Source organism: Microtus oregoni, unplaced genomic scaffold, assembly GCF_018167655.1.
Source record: "Microtus oregoni isolate MIOR12 unplaced genomic scaffold, Mior012 000030F_ref0000283, whole genome shotgun sequence".
NCBI classification, from domain to species: domain Eukaryota; kingdom Metazoa; phylum Chordata; class Mammalia; order Rodentia; family Cricetidae; genus Microtus; species Microtus oregoni.
In genome coordinates this window covers 26919780-26941414 of record NW_024543089.1, presented here as the reverse complement: position 1 = coordinate 26941414, position 21635 = coordinate 26919780, and positions in this window count along the sequence as shown.

Below are 21635 nucleotides of genomic sequence, written 5' to 3'. Positions count from 1 at the left end.
TATATATATATATATATATATATATATATATTCAATGAAAGACATGATAGATATATTCAATGAAAAGTATGATAGATATGAAGAGAAGCAAAGATGTTTTCTAAACTCATATTTCTTTCTGTCCCATATCATGGCTCTTGACATGAGACAGAAACTCCAGAAACTCTGGGTTTTTCTCTTACTAACAGGCTTGGAATTGGAGAGGGACTGAGCCAGAGTCCAACTTCAAAACCAGCTTTATAAATTTAGAAATATGGTTTAATATTACTTACACAACCCATTCAGTTGTCTTGATATTTCCTATTGGGCAGGTATTTTTCCATCTGTCAGTATCCAAACATCCAGGGTCCCTTGAATTTCTCAAAGATGAGTGTTTTCCTGTGGAGATAAGAACAGAACCCTGCCCCCATTCTATATGTTTTTCTTACCACCTGTATGAATATCATCGTTGTGGATGAGTTGTCATTTCTCCTTTCCAAGAGGTTTCTCCTCTTCAAATCGAAACTTTATTAATTTTGATGGTATCCACAATTTTTCTTCTCCTGTGGAAACAAGAGCAAAACCCCTTCCCCAACGTAGCACATCTCCTGGCTTCCACTGAGAGGTCAGCACATCTTTGAAATAAATCGGTTGATTTAGTTCAGCAGACTTTTCCGTTATCCAATGTCTTTCTGCTGCTGTCGTTCCTTTCTCATTAGCGTTAAGAAAATTCAAGGTTAATAAAGCATTATGTAATCTATTTCTGGGGGTATTTTCAGTCCCTTTCTGTTTGTTCAGCATATCCTTTATAGTACGATTTGATCTTTCTATAACTGCCTGACCTGTAGGATTATTTGGTATACCTGTAATGTGTTTTATATTATAATAATCAAAAAAGCGTTTCATTTTCTTAGATACAGATGCTGGACCATTATCTGTCTTTATTTGTGCAGGTATACCCATGATGGCCATAACTTCCAATAAATGTGTGATTACTGAATCAGCCTTTTCTGAGCTCAGGGCAGTAGCCCATTGAAAACCTGAATATGTGTCTATGGTGTGGTGTACATATTTTAATTTGCCAAATTCTGCAAAGTGGAACACATCCATCTGCCAGATTTCATTCCTTTGGGTGCCCTTTGGATTAGCCCCTGCAGGCAGTGGCGTTTGGTTATAGAAAGAGCAAGTAGGGCATTTCTTTACAATCTCCTTAGCTTGTTGCCATGTAATTGAAAACTCTTTCTTCAAACCTTTGCTATTAACATGATGTTTTTTATGAAATTCAGAGGCTTGTAGCACACTACCAATCAATAATTGATCAATTTCTGCATTACCTTGTGCTAGAGGACCTGGCAGACCCGTATGGGATCGGATGTGTGTTATGTACATAGGGCAAAGCCTGTTCCTGATCAAATCTTGAACCTGGAGGAACAATGAGGTTAGTTCAGTATCATCAGGTATAAATTCAGCAGTTTCAATATGTAAAATAACTCTTTCTGTGTATTGTGAATCTGTAACTATATTAATAGGTTCTTTAAAATCCCTTAGCACCATAAGAATGGCATATAATTCCGCCTTCTGGACAGAAGTATACGGACTTTGTTCCACCTTATCCAAGTCTTCTGATTTGTAACCTGCCTTCCCTGATTTATTGGCATCAGTATAGAATGTACGGGCTCCAGTTATTGGAGCATCACGGACGATTCGAGGAAGAATCCAAGAAGTTCTCTTTATGAAGTTAAGCCGCTTGCTTTTTGGATAGTTGTTATTAATGTCTCCCAAAAAATTAGCACAAGCTCTTTGCCATGGTTCATTATCTTCCCATAATTTCTTTAGTTCATCAGCAGTGAAAGGCACTATAATTTCTGCTGGGTCTATGCCTGCTAGTTGAAGAAGTCTCAGCTTGCCTTTTATAATTAACTCAGAGACTTTTTCCACATAAGTTTTCAGTTTCTTACTTGGTTTATGTGGTAAAAAGATCCATTCCAAAATAATATCATCTCTCTGCATTAAAATTCCTGTAGGAGAAATTTTTGATGGTAGTATGACGAGAATACAATCGAGCTCTGGATTCACCCTGTCCACATGTGCCTGTTGTAATTTTTCCTCAATTATTGTCAGTTCCTTTTCTGCTTCAGCTGTTAATTCTCTGGGACTGTTTAAATCTTTATCACCATCCAAGGTTTTGTTCAAATGAATTATTAAATCAGGTGTTATTCCAATAGCTGGTCGTAGACTGGAAATGTCTCCTAACAGTCTTTGAAAGTCATTAAGAGTCCGTAGGCGATCTCTCCTAATTTGTGCTTTTTGTGTCTTAATTTTTTGCAAACCTATTTTATAACCTAAATAATTAACAGAATCTCCCTTCTGAATCTTTTCAGGAGCTAATTGCAATCCCCATTTAGGTAAAAGTATCTTTATTTCTTCAAACAGTCTGTTCAAGGTATCCATGTTTGAATCGGATAACAAGATGTCGTCCATGTAATGGTATACTATAGATTTGGGAAATTTCTTGCGTATTATTTGCAATGGTTGGTTCACAAAATATTGGCACAGGGAGGGGCTATTTAACATACCCTGGGGGAGAACGGTCCAGTGGTACCTCCTCGAAGGTTGAGAATTGTTATAAGTAGGCACTGTGAAGGCAAATTTTTCTCTATCTTCTTTTTGCAAAGGTATAGTGAAAAAACAATCCTTTAAATCAATAACTATGAGAGGCCATCCTTTTGGTAATAAAGAGGGCAAAGGAATTCCAGATTGCAGAGGGCCCATAGGTTGAATAACCTTGTTGATGGCCCTGAGATCTGTCACCATTCTCCATTTACCTGATTTTTTCTTAACCACAAATACAGGAGAATTCCAAGGGCTGGTAGATTCTTCTATATGTCCAGCATCTAATTGTTCTTGTACCAGCTGTTCTAAAGCCTGTAACTTTTCCTCAGCTAAAGGCCATTGCTTTGTCCATATTGGTTTCTCAGTCAACCATTTTAGAGGCAAGGCTGTTGGTATCTCTGAAGGGACATCAATTGCTTGTTCTTTTACAGCCCGAATGGCCGGTTTTCTCAGTTTGTAATATCTTTTAATATTATTCTCAGAAATATAGGCTCTAGATTTAGCAGGAATGTTAATTTCAGTATTCCATTGTTGTAATAGGTCACGACCCCATAAATTCATTGCAATATTGGCTACATATGGCTTTAATTTTCCTATTTGTCCCTCTGGCCCTATACATTCAACCCATCTCGTGCTCTGCCTTACTCGAGATAGGGTTCCAATTCCCAGGAGCTGAACATTTACATTCTGAAGAGGCCAATACGGATGCCAAGATTCTGGGGTAATGATACTTACATCAGCACCTGTGTCCAGCAGGCCAGTAATAAAAATGCCATTTACACACACTCTCAGTTTAGGTCTTTGATCATTTATAGAAGTTTGCCAAAACACACGTAACTTATCTTTCTGATCATTATTGCTTGTAACAGTAGGCATGGGGCTTCCTAATTGTCCTGATGAGGCACGTTCTCTGCAGAAACTGGATATGACTGAACCATGTTTGCCATGGGGGCCCGTGAGGCCCCCCCTCTCACGTTTCCCGGCTGTATCAGGTTGCCTTGTCTATCTCTTGTAGACCTGCATTCATTCGTCCAATGTCTGCCCTTTCCACATCTTCTACATAAACCTGAAGGCTGAGTCCTCCTATTTCTGTTATTTCTAGAAGATGCATTATTATTATTATTTCTGAAAGATGCATTATTATTATTATTATTATTATTATTATTATTATTATTATTTCTGAAAATCCGTTGTTTACAATTCCTTTTAATATGACCCATTTTTCCACAATTAAAACATTTGGTATTCTGGTGTCTCCTTTTACCATTGGAAATTGCTTCTTCTACCCATGCTTCAGTGCCATAATCAAATGTATCAACATTGAGTGTATGCAAGACCCATTCTTCCAACGGTGCTGATCTGAGCTTTAAAGGACCCAAAATCCTTTTGCATTCCACATTTGCATTTTCATAAGCCAAAGACTCAATCATTATACGTCTTGCTTCTGGGTCAGATATTCCTATTTGTACAGCCTTAGTTAATCTTTGTAAAAAGTCACTAAAGGGTTCTCTCTGACCCTGTTTAACTCTGACAAATGATTCCATTCTCTGTCCTGGGTCTTGTACCCTGTCCCAAGCCCTTAAGGCTGCTGTAGTACACATGGAGAGTGTGTTTTCATCCAAATTAGCTTGTTCCTGAGGATCAGAAAAGAGCCCTTCACCTAGAATTTGATCTAGGGAAATGTCAATTCCCTTCGCTTTTTCCTGCTGTTCTAAGAGTCTAGCCTCTTGCCTGAATAAGCATTTCCATTTCAATTGCGGTCCACTCTCCAGTACCGCAGAGCTCAGCTGGAGCCAGTCTGAGGGGGTTGCTCTGCTTGTCGTGGCCCAAGATCTTAGCATCTCTTTAACAAAAGAGGCTTGCATCCCAAAAGTCATGACAGCCTGTTTTATTTCCTTGAGATCATTCATACGCACAGGTTCCCATGTATCCTCCTTGATGACCCTAGGGTTTTTGGAACCAATCACCTTCTCTGTTGTTATTACTGGAAAGGCAGGTAGAGCTGTAGGTAGAGCTTTGTGGAAATTGTCCCGGAGAGACTTACCCACAGATGTAGTTAAAATTTTCCTTTCTACCCTTTGCTCTTCCTCATCAGAATTTAGAAATTCCTCAATCTTTTCAATTCTGTTCACCATTGCTTTCTGCAATGTCTGAATCTCCTGTCCAGAATTATGTTCCAAAGCCTTCATTGAGGATTCTAAAATATGAAGTTTGTCCGTTAGAGATAACATCTCATCTTTGGACATAATTTTTATGGCATAAACCGTGCCTTCTTGTATTGACAATCTTTCCGTCAATCTGTCATAAGCTTTAGACAAAATCCGATTGTCACATTCAGCAGTTTTGATTCTCTCAGTTAATGTTTCATTTCCTACAGAAAGGGACTGAATCTTATGGTCCAGATCAGCTGTTCCCTCTTCCATAGTAATGAATTTCTCCTTAACATCAGCCTGAAGAACTTCAACCTGATTCTTGAGAAGATTGTTATCAGCCTGGAGAACTTCAAACTGATTCTCGAAAAGATTGTTATCAGTCTGGAGAACTTCAACCTGATTCTTGAGAAGATTGTTATCAGCCTGGAGAACTTCAAACTGATTCTTGAGAAGATTGTTATCAGCCTGGAGAACTTCAAACTGATTCTTGAGAAGATTGTTGTCATTCTCAATTGTTTTTAAGCGTTCAATCTCTACCTTAAGAATCCTGGATTCGTCTCGTAAAGACTTTATCATATTTCTATTATCAAACCATTTGGTGCCAATGAAAACTACGAATCCCAGAAGGATCCATATATGTGGGGTGATAGACACCTCTTGTAAAATCTCCCACATGGTACAATTAAAAAAATCATTAAATTCTTGAACAGTAATGTGTTCAGACATTTTATTTATAAAAGAAAATTTTTTTACCTGCAAAGATCGGTTCCTGCCAGTGGTGGTCTCTGTGTTTTTGGAGCCTGTCCTAGAACTAGCTCTTGTAGACCAGGCTGGCCTTGAACTCACAGAGATCCGCCTGTCTCTGCCTCCCAAGTGCTGGGATTGAAGGCGTGCACTACCAAGGCCTGGCAGGCCTCAAACTCACAGAGATCTGCCTGCCTCTGCTTCCCAAGTGCTGGGATTAAAGGCGTGCTCTACCACTGCCTGGCCGGCCTCAAACTTGTGATCCTCCTGCCTCTGCCTCCTTCAGCAAATCCTACCGGCGTGGGCCACCACAACCGGCCAAGTCACTTTGTAACAGACCAAATCTGACGCTGTGGCAGCTTTTGTTGCAAAACCGCAAGTACTTGAGCTTCTGCTAATTCAGGCAGTGGGGTTCCGCTGCAAAACTTAGCCAAGGCAGGCAGAATGGGCCTGTGTCGCCGAGTGTGTCTCGGACTCGGCACTGGGGCCGGAGTCACGAACTGAAAAACAGCACCGGGGAGGGTGCCGTGTTAGCTAGCGGGCTACCCGCTTGAGTCGGGGGCAAAATAGCCCGACGTTGGACGCCAAAATGTAACGGCGTAAATGAATGCAGACAGAGTGTAAAAATATATATATAGCTTTAATGTAGAAATAGACTTACAGAACCACCGTTCCCGCGGAGACCAGGAAAGCAGAAGCGAGCAAGCTCGGAGCTTGCTCGCCAAATTTATAGGCAGACATTAGCCCGAGGCGAACACGCCCCTTAAGGGGCGGGACTTATCCCTACAGTGTGGTCTATCATACCATATTGGGATAGAAGCAATCCACAGGGTCGCATCCTCTGTAAAAACAAAAGAAGACCCTTTCCAAAGCATCATATCCTTAGACCCAAATTCTGAAGTTATCCATGATATCCATTCTGGTTCCACTCGGATGCCCATATAATGAAATGTCTCACTGTACTTAGCTCCTTCACAGTCAAACATTTTAAAGAAAACACAATAATACAAAGAATCCAGACTCTCTGTGAATTTTCCATTTTTACGTGGCTTGTTTTCCTTTATTTCTTTTAATCTCTAAATATCTGTATTGGGTCTCTTTAAAGACTTAACCTTTTTTTTTTTAAAGGCATTAACTTTATTCTTTTTCTTCTCTCTCCCAAGCCTACATACACTTATCCAACATTGTGATCCATTTAGTGGTCTGAATATGTCCTATTGTGAATCTGTAATTTTTTTCCTATCCAGGACTTCTTAAAATGCTAAGCGCTTCTTAAAAACTTTAGCTTGTGCCACACAGGGGTAATACAGTACCGCCTATTTCCTGCCCAGTCTAAACCTTAACTGCTCTGTTATTATGGTAATTACAGTAGTTCCTGCCTGAGACCAGCACAGTTCAGCAAGGCGGAGCAGAGCTGCTCAGGCTTCAGAGCCATTTGTTACCCCTGAGCCATACACAGTTTCAGGCACACAGCAGTCCACATTGCCATCAAGCAAGTCGTAGCCCTTTACTCCAAATGCTCCATTCAAAAGCTCTGTCTCCTGCAGGAGCCAGACAGAGATCATAATGGCGGCACAGCCCAGAAAGCCGGCATTTTCCTGCTGCTGATTCAGGACCATTTCTTTGTGGCATGCAACCCACAAACAGCAAAAAGCTGTCTTAAATTCTCTATTTCCTTTTTAAGCCCTCTCAGGTTTTACGTGGAGTTCATTATCACATTGGGTGCCACTCTGAAGTGAGGATCTGCGGGCTACATTCCTGGCACCCGGCCACCCGCATGGCCAGCTTTATACCTGAAATAATTACATAGAAATGGTATTCTTTTAAACACTGCTTGGCCCATTAGTTTTAACCTCTTATTGGCTAGCTCTTACATATTGTTCTAACCCATTTCTGATATTCTGTGTAACACCATGAGCTGGCTTACCAGGAAAGATCTTAACCTGCATCTGTCTGGAGTGGGAGAATCAGGGCGACTGCCTGACTTGGCTTTCTTTCTCCAAGAATTCTGTTCTGTCTACTCTGCCTACCTAATTTTCTGTCCTATTAAAGGGCCAAGGCAGTCTCTTTATTTAACCAATGAAATTAACACAAAACAGAAGACTCTTCCCCATCAGGTGGGGACATATTTGGGAGGATTTGGGTGATTGGGAATACGATCATGAGGCATTATAAGAATTTCTTTTAAAATTAATTTAAAAAGTGTTTAAAATGCTTGCTACCTTTTGTTTGTGGGCTGGAGCTGTATGAGTGCTGAACTTAAGAACAACAGAGAAGCAGATAAATTTCTCAAAGTACAAAAGGAACCATGTATATACTTTTGACTGCTCTTAGCCTTGATTGAAAGCAAAAGGAAGCTGAGCATAGAAATTTGTTTTTTTGTTTTTGTTTTGTTTTGTTTTGTTTTGTTTTTGGATTTTTGGATTTTCGAGACAGGGTTTCTCCATAGCTTTTTGGTTCCTGTCCTGGAACTAGCTCTTGTAGACCAGGCTGGCCTTGAACTCCCAGAGATCCACCTGCCTCTGCCTCCCGAGTGCTGGGATTAAAGATGTGCACCACCACCGCACGGCTGAGCATAGAAATTTGAAAAATTCAATTAGACAAGCAATAACACAACATGTAAAAGTATGATTAATAGATCACTTTCTAACGAGATTTGCTGAACAAATGGTGGATCCATGTACCAACTGACAAGACAACAGAGAAGAACTGTGGCAGTATCTCAAAAATTATCGAATAAATCACCTTCTATCATAGTTTCCAGAACCTTTCAGGATAAGACCATTTTTCAAAAATTATTCCCATAGACTTAAATCACAAAACCACCTCAAGATTCTATTTCCTGTTTCTGGAGGACCATGCACTGTGACATTATTTCAGTTTTTTTGGAGACTCTTGTAAGAAGAGCAGCGGGCCGCTTCCCACCTCCTAGCTAGTTTAACCCAGAAATAATTACACAGAAACTGTATTTATTTAAACACTGCCTGGCCCATTAGCTCTAGCCTCTTACTGGCTAACTCTCACATCTTGATTTACCCCATTTCTATTAACCTGTGTTTACCACGATGTCGTGGCTTACCAGGAAAGCTTCTAACCTACATCCATCTCAGAGAGGAGAGCCATAGTGTCTGCCACACTGCCTTCTTCCTCCCAGAATCCAGTTCTGTCTTCCCTGCCTACCTAAGTTCTGTCCTATCAAAAGGCCAAGGCAATTCTTTTATTTGACCAATGAAAGCAGCACATAGAAAGAAGACCCCACTACACCAGGAGACCATGGATGTGGATTTCTTCCACTTTGACCAAAGGTCACAGATTTCAGGCCCATTTTTGCTTTTTCTAGGTTGTGACAGGAGGTTTGATCGTGGATGTTCCTGCCTACAAGATGCTTGGCCTAAGAGGAATCACTGTATGTCCTGCTTAAACAGAATACTTAACTCAGGATATGGTTACTTGAGGTTTCAGGCAATTACTCTGTTATCTGTATCATGATAAAGCAGTTTTTGCCTTCTTCCCTTTTGGATTGCAGTATATAAAGCATATGAATAATAAACATGGGTGGATTCAGTATTCACTGGGTAACCCCTCAAATCTATTCTGTGTCTCTGTATATTAATTTGAATCTCTGTTTTTTTTCCTAACATTTCTAATCAACAAACTCCTACTGTGATACATACAAACCCATTGAGTATGGACTCCAACAGATGTCACCCCAACATGGGAACCCAAAAGATGACTTTCAACATGGGACTCATGAAAAATTTTTCCAAAGCATTTTTCCTACAGGTGGCAGATCTTGGCAGATCCCATGTGAAATTGGAATTTTAGATACATAGAATATTGGAAGCAGGTATTGTGGTTGCTTTCGCAAAGATTGTAATGAAATGTCTGTCAGGCCATGCTGGAGATTGCTAGCTTAAGAGAGCCTTTGAGAAGGAGAAGCCTGTAAATGTGGAACTGCAATAAGTAATGACTGGAGGATAAAGCTACACAAAACATGTAACAGCTGTCTAAGATAACAAGTTGCCTGTAGCAGAAGTGAGCAGTGGCCTGTAGCAAAAGTGGACAGCCTAACGACATGGGGCCCTAACCATTTCCTAAAGCTAGATTTGAATCTGTAAGATGATGATCTTGAATGGATAGATTATATCTTTTGATTTCCCTATATTACTGCTTTCTCTATTTTGTAACACTGATATACTACTATGTTTTGGAAGTATGTAACATTCTATTTTTTTTTTTTTTTGCTTTTTTGTTTGTTTGTTTTGCTTTTCAATTCTGGGATTTAACCATGGTTTTACAGATAATAGAAAGCAGACTATCACAAAATATCAGCCCCGGCACCATAAATGCATTTATGACTTTACAAAAACTTAGATAATTCTCATAGAATCATGATTTCCTTCTCAAAAAATAATGATTATATAAGGACTAAAGTTGGCCTTCCAATTATGCTGACTTAATGTCTACTGGAGTGACAGAACAATCTTGTGCTTGGTCCACTCATTGTATTAATAAGGACCAGGTAGATGTTGGTGTCATGTCCTTCAAACCCCAGTGCAACAAGCTAAATTAAATTCATTTTAAATGGATTTATATATCCTTAAGTATTTTTATTATAGTAAAAAACTCCATGAATCCATGCTCTGCCCTCATGTGGCCTTTATTATTAAATCTTCTATTCCTATTTTACCTGCCTTGCAAGTAATGACTAAATAATGACTGTGAACATTAATCTCAATTATACTTGTTAGAATTTAAAATTACCATGAAAATGACCTCTTTGTATGTTTATAAAAGCATCTCCAGAAAAATTTTACTGAAAATAAAAGACCCAGATGAAATATGGGTGGCACCATCTCATGACCTGGGAGTCAGGACTAAATGAAAAGAAGAAAATCAGATGAGCATCAGCAAGGCAAATGGAAACAGATGCTGCAGACTCTTGTGACACGACTCTCTACCATAATATGCTAGCCTCTCCAACTGTGAACCAGTGAACCCTTCCTCCCTGAAGTTTCTTTTTCCAGTATTTGATCACACCAATGATAAAGGTAATTAATATAATAATGCATCCTTATTAAATATGGTAATTCTTTCATAAAGTATTTTTTCTGTTTTATACTAGCATGCTCTATTCACTGTCATGCCCACACCCTTTAGGTTTTCTTCTTTATGACAGTTTCTCAGATGTTATTTTTACATAATTTTTCATATTGACTTTTATTGGGAATGAATTTATGGATTTTTGGTAGAATTTCAGAGAAATAAAATATGATTTTTTCATATACTATAAAAATATGTGCCATTAATGACTTAGTATTTATAATTACCAGAATACAGTACATTTCTCAGATTCTTTGGAAGTAATCACTTACTCACATCAGAATTCATACAATACTCTTTGGAAAGAAGTTTATATCACAAACTCTCGATTAAAAAGCCAGAATATTGAAAGGGGAGGGCTTCATCCCAGCTTAATTCCAGAACTCGGGAGGCAGAGGCATGTGGATCTCTGTGATGGTGGGCTGATCTAATTGGAGCTCACCAAGGCCAGCTGGACTGTGACTGAAAAGCATGGGATAAAACCGGACTCTCTGAACATGGCGAACAATGAGGGCTGATGAGAAGCTAAGGACAATGGCACGGGGTTTTGATCCTACTATGTTCTGACTTGGTGGGAGCCTAGCTAGTTTGGATTTCACCTTCCTAGACCTGGATGGAAGGGGGAGGACTTTGGAATTTCCACAGGGCAGGGAACCCTGACTGCTCTTTGGACTGGAGAGGGATGGGAAGAGGAGTGGGGGGAGGGGGAGAGGGGTGGGAGGAGGGGGAGGGAAATGGGAGGCTGGGAGGAGGCGGAAACTTTTTTTTTCTCAATAAAAAATTAAAAAAAGAAAAGAAAATGTGAAAGAATTGAAATAATCTCTTTAGTTATTTATTTTAGATTTTCTTTCTTAATGAATGTATTATTGCTTTCTAATTCTCTGACATATTACATTCTTTTCTTCTGTTTTTCTCGGCCAAGTCCAAGGAGTATACATTTTTGTAAGAGTTCTAATTTTTATTGCATAATATTACTCGAAACCATGACTTGTACCTTTATTTTCTACACTTTTTCTAGTGTTTTTATATTTTCTTCATAGAAACAAGTTCTGATTTGTGAAGTGGCAAGTGAGGAATACACTAATGTGTTCTAACCTGTGTTCTCACAAGTATAGATGTTTTACAAATGAACACCATGCCTTTCTTTTCTGAGCAATACTCTATCCTACTCTATTGCATCATGACCCCCTTCTTTTGCTTATTTGTGACCTCCACTCAAACTGTATAAAACATGTCTCCCAGCATCAGTCATAAAGATACACAGTGATTTCATTCCATCAGGCATGCACCACAATATAAGTTGTACTCACTTGTGGATCCTGACAACACCTTCTTCAAATAGAGTACTGTTATTAGGCAGAGCTCCTTGGTTTCTATCTAAGGGATTCCACTCTATCACACCCATGACAGATCACTCTGCATTGTTTATCCTGATAACTTCTACCAGTTATGAGTTAATTCATTAAGTGCTATAAACTTCAAAAAGAAATTTTCTGTAGGTTCCCAGAAAGAGACACATAATAGAATTGGAGGCAATCCAGTAAATGCTGAATCCACCCTTATTTATTTTCCATATGCTTATATACCCCAATCCAAAAGGGGGGGGGAAGAAGGCAAAAGCCTGTCTTAACATGATACAAAGACCAAATTGGGCAATTAACTCCTCAGTACATGAAGCATCAAGCAGCTATTCCCTGAGTTAAATATCCTGTTGCTTAGCCAGGAAATGCAGTGACCATACCTTAGGTCAAGTATCCTGTAGGCAGGTACTCTCTGGGTCAAACCTCCTGTTTTATAATTGAAGGAGCAGGAATATCACTGAAATTTTTGACCTCTGGTCAAGGTGGAATATATCCACCTCTGTAGGCCCCCTTAATATCCAAAACTTCAAAAGACCACACCCTAGGTTAAGAGACCTAAGAGATGGCTAATAGGTTAAGAGCACTGGCTGCTCTTCCAGAGGTCCTGAGTTCAATTTCCTGCAACCACATGGTGGCTCACAACCATCTATGATAAAATCTGGTGCTCTCTTCTGGTGTGCAGGCATACATGCAGGCAGAATGCTGTATACATAATAAATAAATAAATAATAAATAAATAAGAAAATCTTGTTAGTAGCCACACCTTAAGTCAAACCTCTTATCAATAACATTCAATAATCAAGAATAGGCCTGAACTCTCTGACCTCCAGGCAATGTAGAACAGGCGTCTTCTGTTGGCTCCCACACTTTTCAAACAAAAGGTGAATGCAACTTGTAAAAAATCTATGGCATAAGCATGTATACTTCAAATGCAATGGGACAGCATGATCATTTATTAAAATAATAAGTAGGTTCCACCACAGCATCCACTTGATCCCCAGCGATCAACATTTGACTCGGTTTACCACACCAATATTTTTACACAAAGCTGTAACTGAAAACAGCTTCAAATATATCTTTTGTTGTTAATTTAGAATGTTTCTTTGTACTCTGAGATATTTGCTGATCTCTTTCCAAAGTCACTGTGCAATCTTCCACCAGCCTTTTCCTTCCACTCCCATGAAGGCAGAAATCTTGCTACACTTCAGCAGTATGCTTTTAGTTTAATTTAGTTTAGAGTACATTATGTACTCAGGCTCAGTTTTTAGACCTATGCCTCAGTTTATCAGTTCCCAAATGAAAGGGAATCTAGAAACATTACACCTTTTATAAACTTTCTTCTATCTGGGTTTGTTGGTTCATGCCTGTCTTATTGTATCTGAGGATAGTGGGGTTTGTAGATGAAAATCCAATGCTAGTCTGGGCTCCATAGGAAGCTCCAGGTCACCTGGACTACAGAGAGATTGTATTTAAAAGCAAGGATGAAATGTTGGGGATAAACCAATATTTTTATTGGAATCAGTTTAAATCTTATAAGACAGTGTTGTTCCAATTATATTCACTGGCCTACCACTAGCAACATTGTGTGAGAACACTCTAAAAATGCAAGCAGTTAGACTGTACACCAGACTAGCAAGTAGCACAGAATCTATTTTACCAATACTACTAGTGGCTCTGATATAAGTTACATCCAAGAATCTCTGCTTTATGCTGTGCACACTTTTACATAATTCTGTTATATATATATATATATATATATATATATATATATATATATATATATATATATATACACACACACAATGTACTCTTTCAGAGCAATGCTTTCATGCTTATGAATAACTAAGAGCATTTGTATTGTCTGGCTATCTGGAACTGTAGACAAAATAATTATTCAATATTCCTTTATATTCTGATGGAAGCTAATATAAATAAGAATGGAAGTGATCTACAGAGTTTTAATGAATTTGTAGCAGACACTTGGAATTTAAATTTACCCCTTAGTTGACACCTGTAAATATAAACAAGACCAAATCTTTTTTTTTTTTTTTTTTTTTTTTGGTTTTTCGAGACAGGGTTTCTCTGTGGTTTTGGAGCCTGTCCTGGAACTAGCTCTTGTAGACCAGGCTTGTCTCGAACTCACAGAGGTCCCCCTGCCTCTGCCTCCTGAGTGCTGGGATTAAAGGCGTGCACCACCACCGCCCGGCAACAGGACCAAATCTTAACTCACTCTTTCATGCAACCAAATTCTACAGAGTGAAACATAACTGAAATGCTTTCTCCCAATCAACTTGAATAATTTTGTAGATTTTGGCAAACAAATAGATGCTTTTTTGTTTTAAAACATATTTTCAAATAATATATTTTTCCTTTGGTGTCCATGTCTGCAAGAGTCATCATATGAAACACAGGTCATTATCTATCCTTAAGTTTGCATGTTTTCTCAGATGATGAAGGTTTAAAAGAACATTCTTGGTTGCTTTAGAGCCACTGGCTAGATGGCTCCATGAAGCAGGCATTTACCATGATTCTGAGAGCAGGAGTTCCATCTTCAGGACCTACATGGAGTAAAGGGAAAACCAATCCCCTAGCCTCTATGCACACATGAACACATACAGATACAGACACAGACACAAACACACACACAAACAGACATAGACACTCACACAGGCATACACACTATTACCACTATGAGTATTACTATCAATACTACTAATAAGTAGACTCTAAAACAAAATTATATACACTTTTGGTAGAGACAAACAATATCAAGAAATGGTAATCTCTGAACAACTAGCTTTTAAAATATCAGAAAATTTCTTTATAAACAAAGATAATTTTGAAGGGTCAAAATTTTCCATAATGTGTTCTTCTAGGACTCCTGTATAAAGCAAACATTTATGCATGACATATCTCTTATAATGTATCAAAATGTTAGTTTCTAGAATCATTCTGTTGGTTGAACCTAAAAATGGAGATACTAAATTATCATATTAAACAAACTCATTCATAAATTTTTTCCTATTTCTGTTCTGGTAGAGAACATTTTCTTTGTGCGCTCATATTGATATACATATGTTGCTGGATTAACAGTGCTGATGACCCAATAGGGCTTTATGTTGTCACCATGAGACAGAATTTTAAAGTGGTGACTTGCTACATGATTAGCATTCAAAGAATTACAATGTGTGAGGAGCTATTGATTTTCAAATTTACTTATTTACTTCTTAAAAGACATAATACACTGGAGAATGTGGATATTGTATTCCTATTATAAAAATTTATTATAAAATAAATTAAATACTTTAGAACAGACAGCAATAAATTTACATTATGGTGCAATGCCATAGAAGAAAAAGAACAATTGCAACTTTTGATCTTTACAAATTTTTGCCTTTGTGTTCTGAGGAAAACTAAAGTATATTTAAAGCAGAGTATCTCACTGATCTTCTTAGATTTTGTACTACCAGTGTGCTTTTATGTGGCAATGTGCAGTGTTTGGAGTCATTGTATTCTTTTATAAAACCTATTTTTCCACATCTGCATCATCTTTCACAGAGATCCAGCAATAATTTCTTAGCAAAGATGCCCTGGGAAAATTTATAGAGAAAACGATGTTAGCCTGAAAAGAGTAATCTGTTGATGATCATATCAATATTTAAACCAACTTTTGAAATCAATTAGAAGTTCAGTATAAATTGTTAAACAAAAAAAATGTGTGATTGTTTACATAACTAAAGATGTATATTGTATCAGATCAACAATGTAAGCAAATGAAATTTATAACAGCCATGTTTAATGTTACACTCCTGTACTCCTACAAATTAAGAGGCTGAGGCTGGGAGTGCCTAGAAATTAAAGAGTCTGTACTACATAGTAAGTTCTAAGCCAGCCTGGGCTATAGTGTAAGATCCTGTCTCACAAACGATAATAACAATAATGAAAGGATGAAAATAAATGAAGACATACTATCTATAATTGTTTATTTTTTAATTTAGTTAACTTTATTTTATGTGTGATAACATCAGATTCTGTTAAACTGGAGTTATAAACAGTTGTGAGCTGCCATGTGGATGCTGGGAATTGAACCCAGGTTCTCTGGAAGAGCAACCAGTGCTCTTAATTGCTGAGTCATTTCTCCATCCCTATAATAATGTCTAAATCAAATGAGTAAACAATGTTTTCTATATCTCATAGATTTCATTCTAAGCTTTAACAAACCTCATTAGATTTTATTCTTAAAAAAAGAAACTCAGAAAAGTGTATATATTCCCATGACCATCTTATATGACCTTCTCTTTGGGAGATGTCTAAATCTTTGCTTGACTATCAATTTTACAATATATCTCTCAATTTTTATGTCCCACCATGTGGTAGGGAACATTTATTTTATTCCACTCAATGCCCACTCCTGCTCCCACACAGGCAGAATAGCTATTTCATGAGATTGAAGATGTTCTTATGAAACCCCTTTTTCTGACCATAGAGAAGGAAGCTCAGCTTTAGAAGGCCATGCTAAGCTCAAGTTTGTCAATTCTGTAATGGTAAATATACTCAACTGTATTATGCACTGAAAAAACATAGTTTCCCAGAAATGGATGCCAATTATCAGTGACTGCATTTCACCTCATTTTGGAGACAACCTGTTGTTCAGTTGCCTGATTTAATCTTCATTTGCATATGTCTCTGCTTTTTATGTGAAATTAGATATAAAGTAATTATATAAAGTGTGTAGAATTTTTTATAAAATTTGTGAGGGATGTTTAGCGGAGGCAAAGTCTTCAGTAACTATAATGAAATGAGGTACAACACAGTGTTCCATTTCAGATACCTTGCTTTCCTCGTCTTCTATGTACTGCTAGCTGTATACAATCTTATTTTGTGTCATTTATTTCCTCACTCATATTCTCTTCTCCTGTAACTGATAATCACAGAGACAGGAAGAGTCAAAATTTAAAGGCGCTGAATATACATTTTTATCTTACTCTATTTTGATAACATTAACATACATTTCCTTCTAGAATTCTGTGTTCTTTTCAAGCTGTTAGAGATAAGTACAAGACGAGTTGATTTAATTTCGAATATATTCAGATGCAGAAGCCTGTTATGAATTCTTTAATGAATTCTAACCTCCTTGCAGATTTTCAGCTTTCCTTTGTATACAACAATATACATAAATTGATGGTTTATTTTTTTTTTTCTAGCTCTATATATTTCCTTGTCTTATCTCACGGAACCAACTAGGACATTCAGAAATAGGAAAAAATGGTTCAATTCTTCAAGGACAAAATTTTAACTGTTTTACAATTTTGAGTAATGAGAATTCTAGGTTTTTGAAGATATGTTTAAATTCATGTTCCTTTCCATTTTAGAGTTTGCTAGACATTCAATGAGTAGATTTGAAAATTTTCATACTCTTTATGTGTATGTTATTAACATGTTTTACTTCATTAAATATAACTTTTGTAAGTATTTGAATTGTCTAACACTAAACCAGTTTAGACATCTAAGAAAAACCATTAAAATACATTAACTACCCTTGGATATTTTAATGCATTGACCTTATTATATATAGTAGTGTGTTTGGAAATTTTTACAACCATGCTCACTAAAATGAAAAATCAAGATTTTGCTCTCTGTGATCATCTTCCAGGTTATTGCTATTAAACTGTTAATGGTTCAACAGAAAATTTGCCTCTTTTAGGATGCTTCAAAAAGCTAACGTTGATTTTATTTTCTTAAATGCCCTTAGTATTGGAACTGACTATCGTGTAATACAAACAACAACAATAACAAAAAACATGAACAATAGACTCATTCTATAATCAGGAAATAAATTGACACAACCATCAGGAGAATAAGAATAGAAACTCTTAGAAATATTAGAAATAGAACTAAAATATGTCCTGGTAATATTCTTCAGATTGTGACCAAAGCAAAAGGGCTCACCACTCACAAACATAACTGTACTTACATAGGGAATGATATAGGATTCCCTCTATATGCTATGAATATATTTTATTACCATTTATTAATAAAGAAATTATTCTGGCCATTGGCATAGCAGAGTAAAACCAGACTGTAAATTCAAACAGATATATATATAGAGAGAGTAGGCACAGTCAAAGAGATGACATGTAGCTGTCGAAGGACACAGATGCCAGAACTTTACTGGTAGGGCACAGCCTCATGGCGATGCATAGATTAATAGAAATGGGTTAAGATGCAAGAGCTAGGTAAAAATACACCTGAGTCATCAGCAAGCAGTGTTGTAATTAATATATTTTTGTAGATTATTCAGATCTGGGAGGCTGGGTAATGAAAAAGCAGCCTCTGTTAACAATATTGTGCCCAAAATTTGGTACATGGATTGACCAAAGCCCTAAAAAAAGCTTAAAAAAATAAAAGATGACTTCTAGACTCACAAAAACGAGAGCCTGTAAAAACTGAACAACTCCTTTAAAAGCTGAAGTCTTGGTTCTTGCTGACAACATGAACTCTTGCTCTTTTGGGAGGTCCTGTACTTAAATGGGGTTTGTGAACAGAGTGTTACTAATTGCTTAATGGCAACATAGATCCACTGTGTCCCTAGAGCTCAGGCAGTAAACATGGCTCACAGAGGAGGTGAACATACCTCTGCCATGTTGGATGGGGCAGAACCAAACAGGCAAGGACATTGGTCCTAGCCATGCCCACGTAGCATTTAGAAAAAAAAAAAAAGGTGCTCCTTGTCAAAAAATGATGACACACAAAAAAAAAAGTGGGAGGGTGGCTAGAGAGATGGCTTAGTGGTTAAGAGCATATAGCCTGCTCTTCCAAAGGTCCTGAGTTCAACCACATGGTGGCTCACAATCATCTGGAATGAGGTCTGGTGCCCTCTTCTGACCTGCAGTCATACACACAGACATAATAAATAAATATATATATATAAAATGATGACAGATTCAGACAGAAATATACATCTGAATGGGTTATAGTGTGTTAAAAAGTGTTTGTATGAAGTAAGATGTCCTTCTGTGATGTAGAAGTTCCCCCTCTATGAGCTGTGATTGCCATTAATGAACAAAGAAAATGCTTCAGACCTATAGTAGGGCAGAACTTAGGTATGTGGGGAAAACTAAACTGAATGCTGAGAGAAAGAAAGGTGGAGTCAAGGAGAAGCCATGGAGCTGCCAGAGAAAGATGCAGGGAACTTTAGCGAGTAAGCCACAGCCTTGTGGTGATACACATATTAATAGAAGTGGGTTAAATTAATATGTAAAAGTTAGCAATAAGAAGCTAGCTCTAATGGGCCAAGTAGTGATTTAATTAATACAGTTTTTCTGTGATTTTTTTGGGTCTAAGCTAGCCAGGTGTCAGGGAACCAACAAGTGGCCCTCCTTGCAACACTTTCCTATATGTGTTCCTTTTATTGGCTAATTAATATAGCTGCTTCGGCCTATGGCAGGGAAAAAATATAGCCAAGCTTTAAGGTATATATATAGAGAGAGTAGGCAGAGTCAGGGAAATGCCATGTAGCTGCTGATGGAAAAACACCCCAGAACCTTACTAGTAGGTCACAGTTTCATAGCAATACACAGATTAATAGATATTTAATTAATTAACTGGTTAATTTAAGGTATGAAAGTTAGGCAGCAATATGCCTAAGCTATTGTCCAAGCAGCACTGTAATTAATATAGCTTCTGTGTGATTACTCAGGCTGGAAAGCCAGGAATTAATGAACAGTCTCCAGCTACATGCACAGTCTTGGAAGAGAGAAGAAAAAGAGGTTGACAGTAAAGAATAAAATGAAGTCTTTAAAGAGATGTAAAAAGTAATATAAAAGAGTGCAGGGAGTCATAGATTAAAGGAGTAAAAAAAAGTCATGTAAAGGTGGAAAAGATAGTTTGAATTAGTATATAATTGTGTTTACTTTAAATTTTACTGATGAAAAACACTTGATTCTGGGGACAGTTAAGCTAAACCAACATGTGCACACACACACACACACACACACATATATGTATATATATATATATATATATATATCTTATCTTGACTTCAAAATTTGTGTCTAATGATATGTTACTTAGGAAAATAGGCTCTGTTTTCATTTCCACAGAGGATGAGAACCTGTGGATTCCTGGCAGGCTAACATGGTTTGATGAAACAAGACCCCCCCTGAAAGGTCTCCATGAACCCTTAAAAATACTTCGCCCAATAAACAGCAGAAAGCAGTTTGGAGAAAACTATGCCTAAATTCCCAAAATGATTGTTTATAAATGTTTGTTATCACTTAAAATGACATATGATACATAGATATAAATACTTTACACTGGTATGGACTTTGATTTATTAATACAAATTTAATGTTAATTTATTATATTGTCTACATGTATATATGTTCTTATTTAAGGTATTATGCTTGTGCAGCTAATTTAAAAATATAATGTATAATTAAGAAATACAGATTAATGGACAGTCATTCATAATAATCAACATGTTAGGTTTTCTAGATATATGGAGATATACTTTAGTTAGATAGATAATCTTCAATACTTAAAAGACCTATGGAATATGGCATTTAAAATGTTTTAAGAACTTAGACTCTTCTCAATGGTGAGACATGTCTGCTTCTGGCAGTACCAATTGCTTCAGAGAGGTTAATGGGCATTCAAGAAACTCATTATGAAATTTGCCTTCAGTGTGACAAGGCTAGCCATTGGGGTAAGAAACTGCTCTTGCCTGGACTAATTGATGGTATGCTGTGTGAACTAGACATGCAGGACCTACAGAAAAGTGATTGATAAACTTTCTAAAAGATTGGATGATTCTTCAGGGTTCCTGCTTCACAAAGGCAACTGCCAGACATTCGGCATGTCACAGTAGAAAGTTACTAACAAATTGCCAATATAGACAAAACAGCCTTGAAATTTCCTGCTTCATGGAAAAATCTGCCAGATACAATGGACCTCTAGGCCGAAGACGGATGTTCAATCATTACAGAAAAACTGTTAAGGTAGAAAGATGTCTATGCAATTATAGAAATATATTTGTGTGTGTTCTTTAAAAAAATAAATAAGAAATGAATTATTAGCTGATGCAGTCTATAATTTAATTAGCAGCATATTTTATTTCCATCAAATGTGGTTTTCACTCTACTTTTCAAATATACTTCTATGAATTGTTTGCAGACTACAGATTTTTTGCTGCTGTGCTTTTGCTGGTGTCAGTGTCATTTGTTTGTTTTGGTTTGGTTAAATATACTGCTACACGTGAATGAAGCACATGGCAAGTGACTCTATCTTTCAGATCTACTCATGCAAGTCATATGACTTTGATTATTAGTATAAATGCAAAGTAGCATTAGTTACTGACATCCTCACTATAAATATTTGAACATGTAGTACCTAAGATTTTCATAAATACTACCCAGATGTTTACAGATTTGTAGGAATGAGTTTATCACTTCAAAGAAATATGTACCTACTTATATCTGCAGGCTAACTCTGTGGATCAGTGGTTTGTCCATCATGTATTTTGCTCCTAAAAATTCAATGCATAGAGTTCTCATGTGTAAAACATCCATCATTTTTAAATACTCTGAAGCATATTGGATGTCATAACTTAAACATTTCATCTCAGAGAAAAAGGTCTGAGAGCAAGGAGATGAAGTCAACTTGTAAAATTCTAGTTTAATTC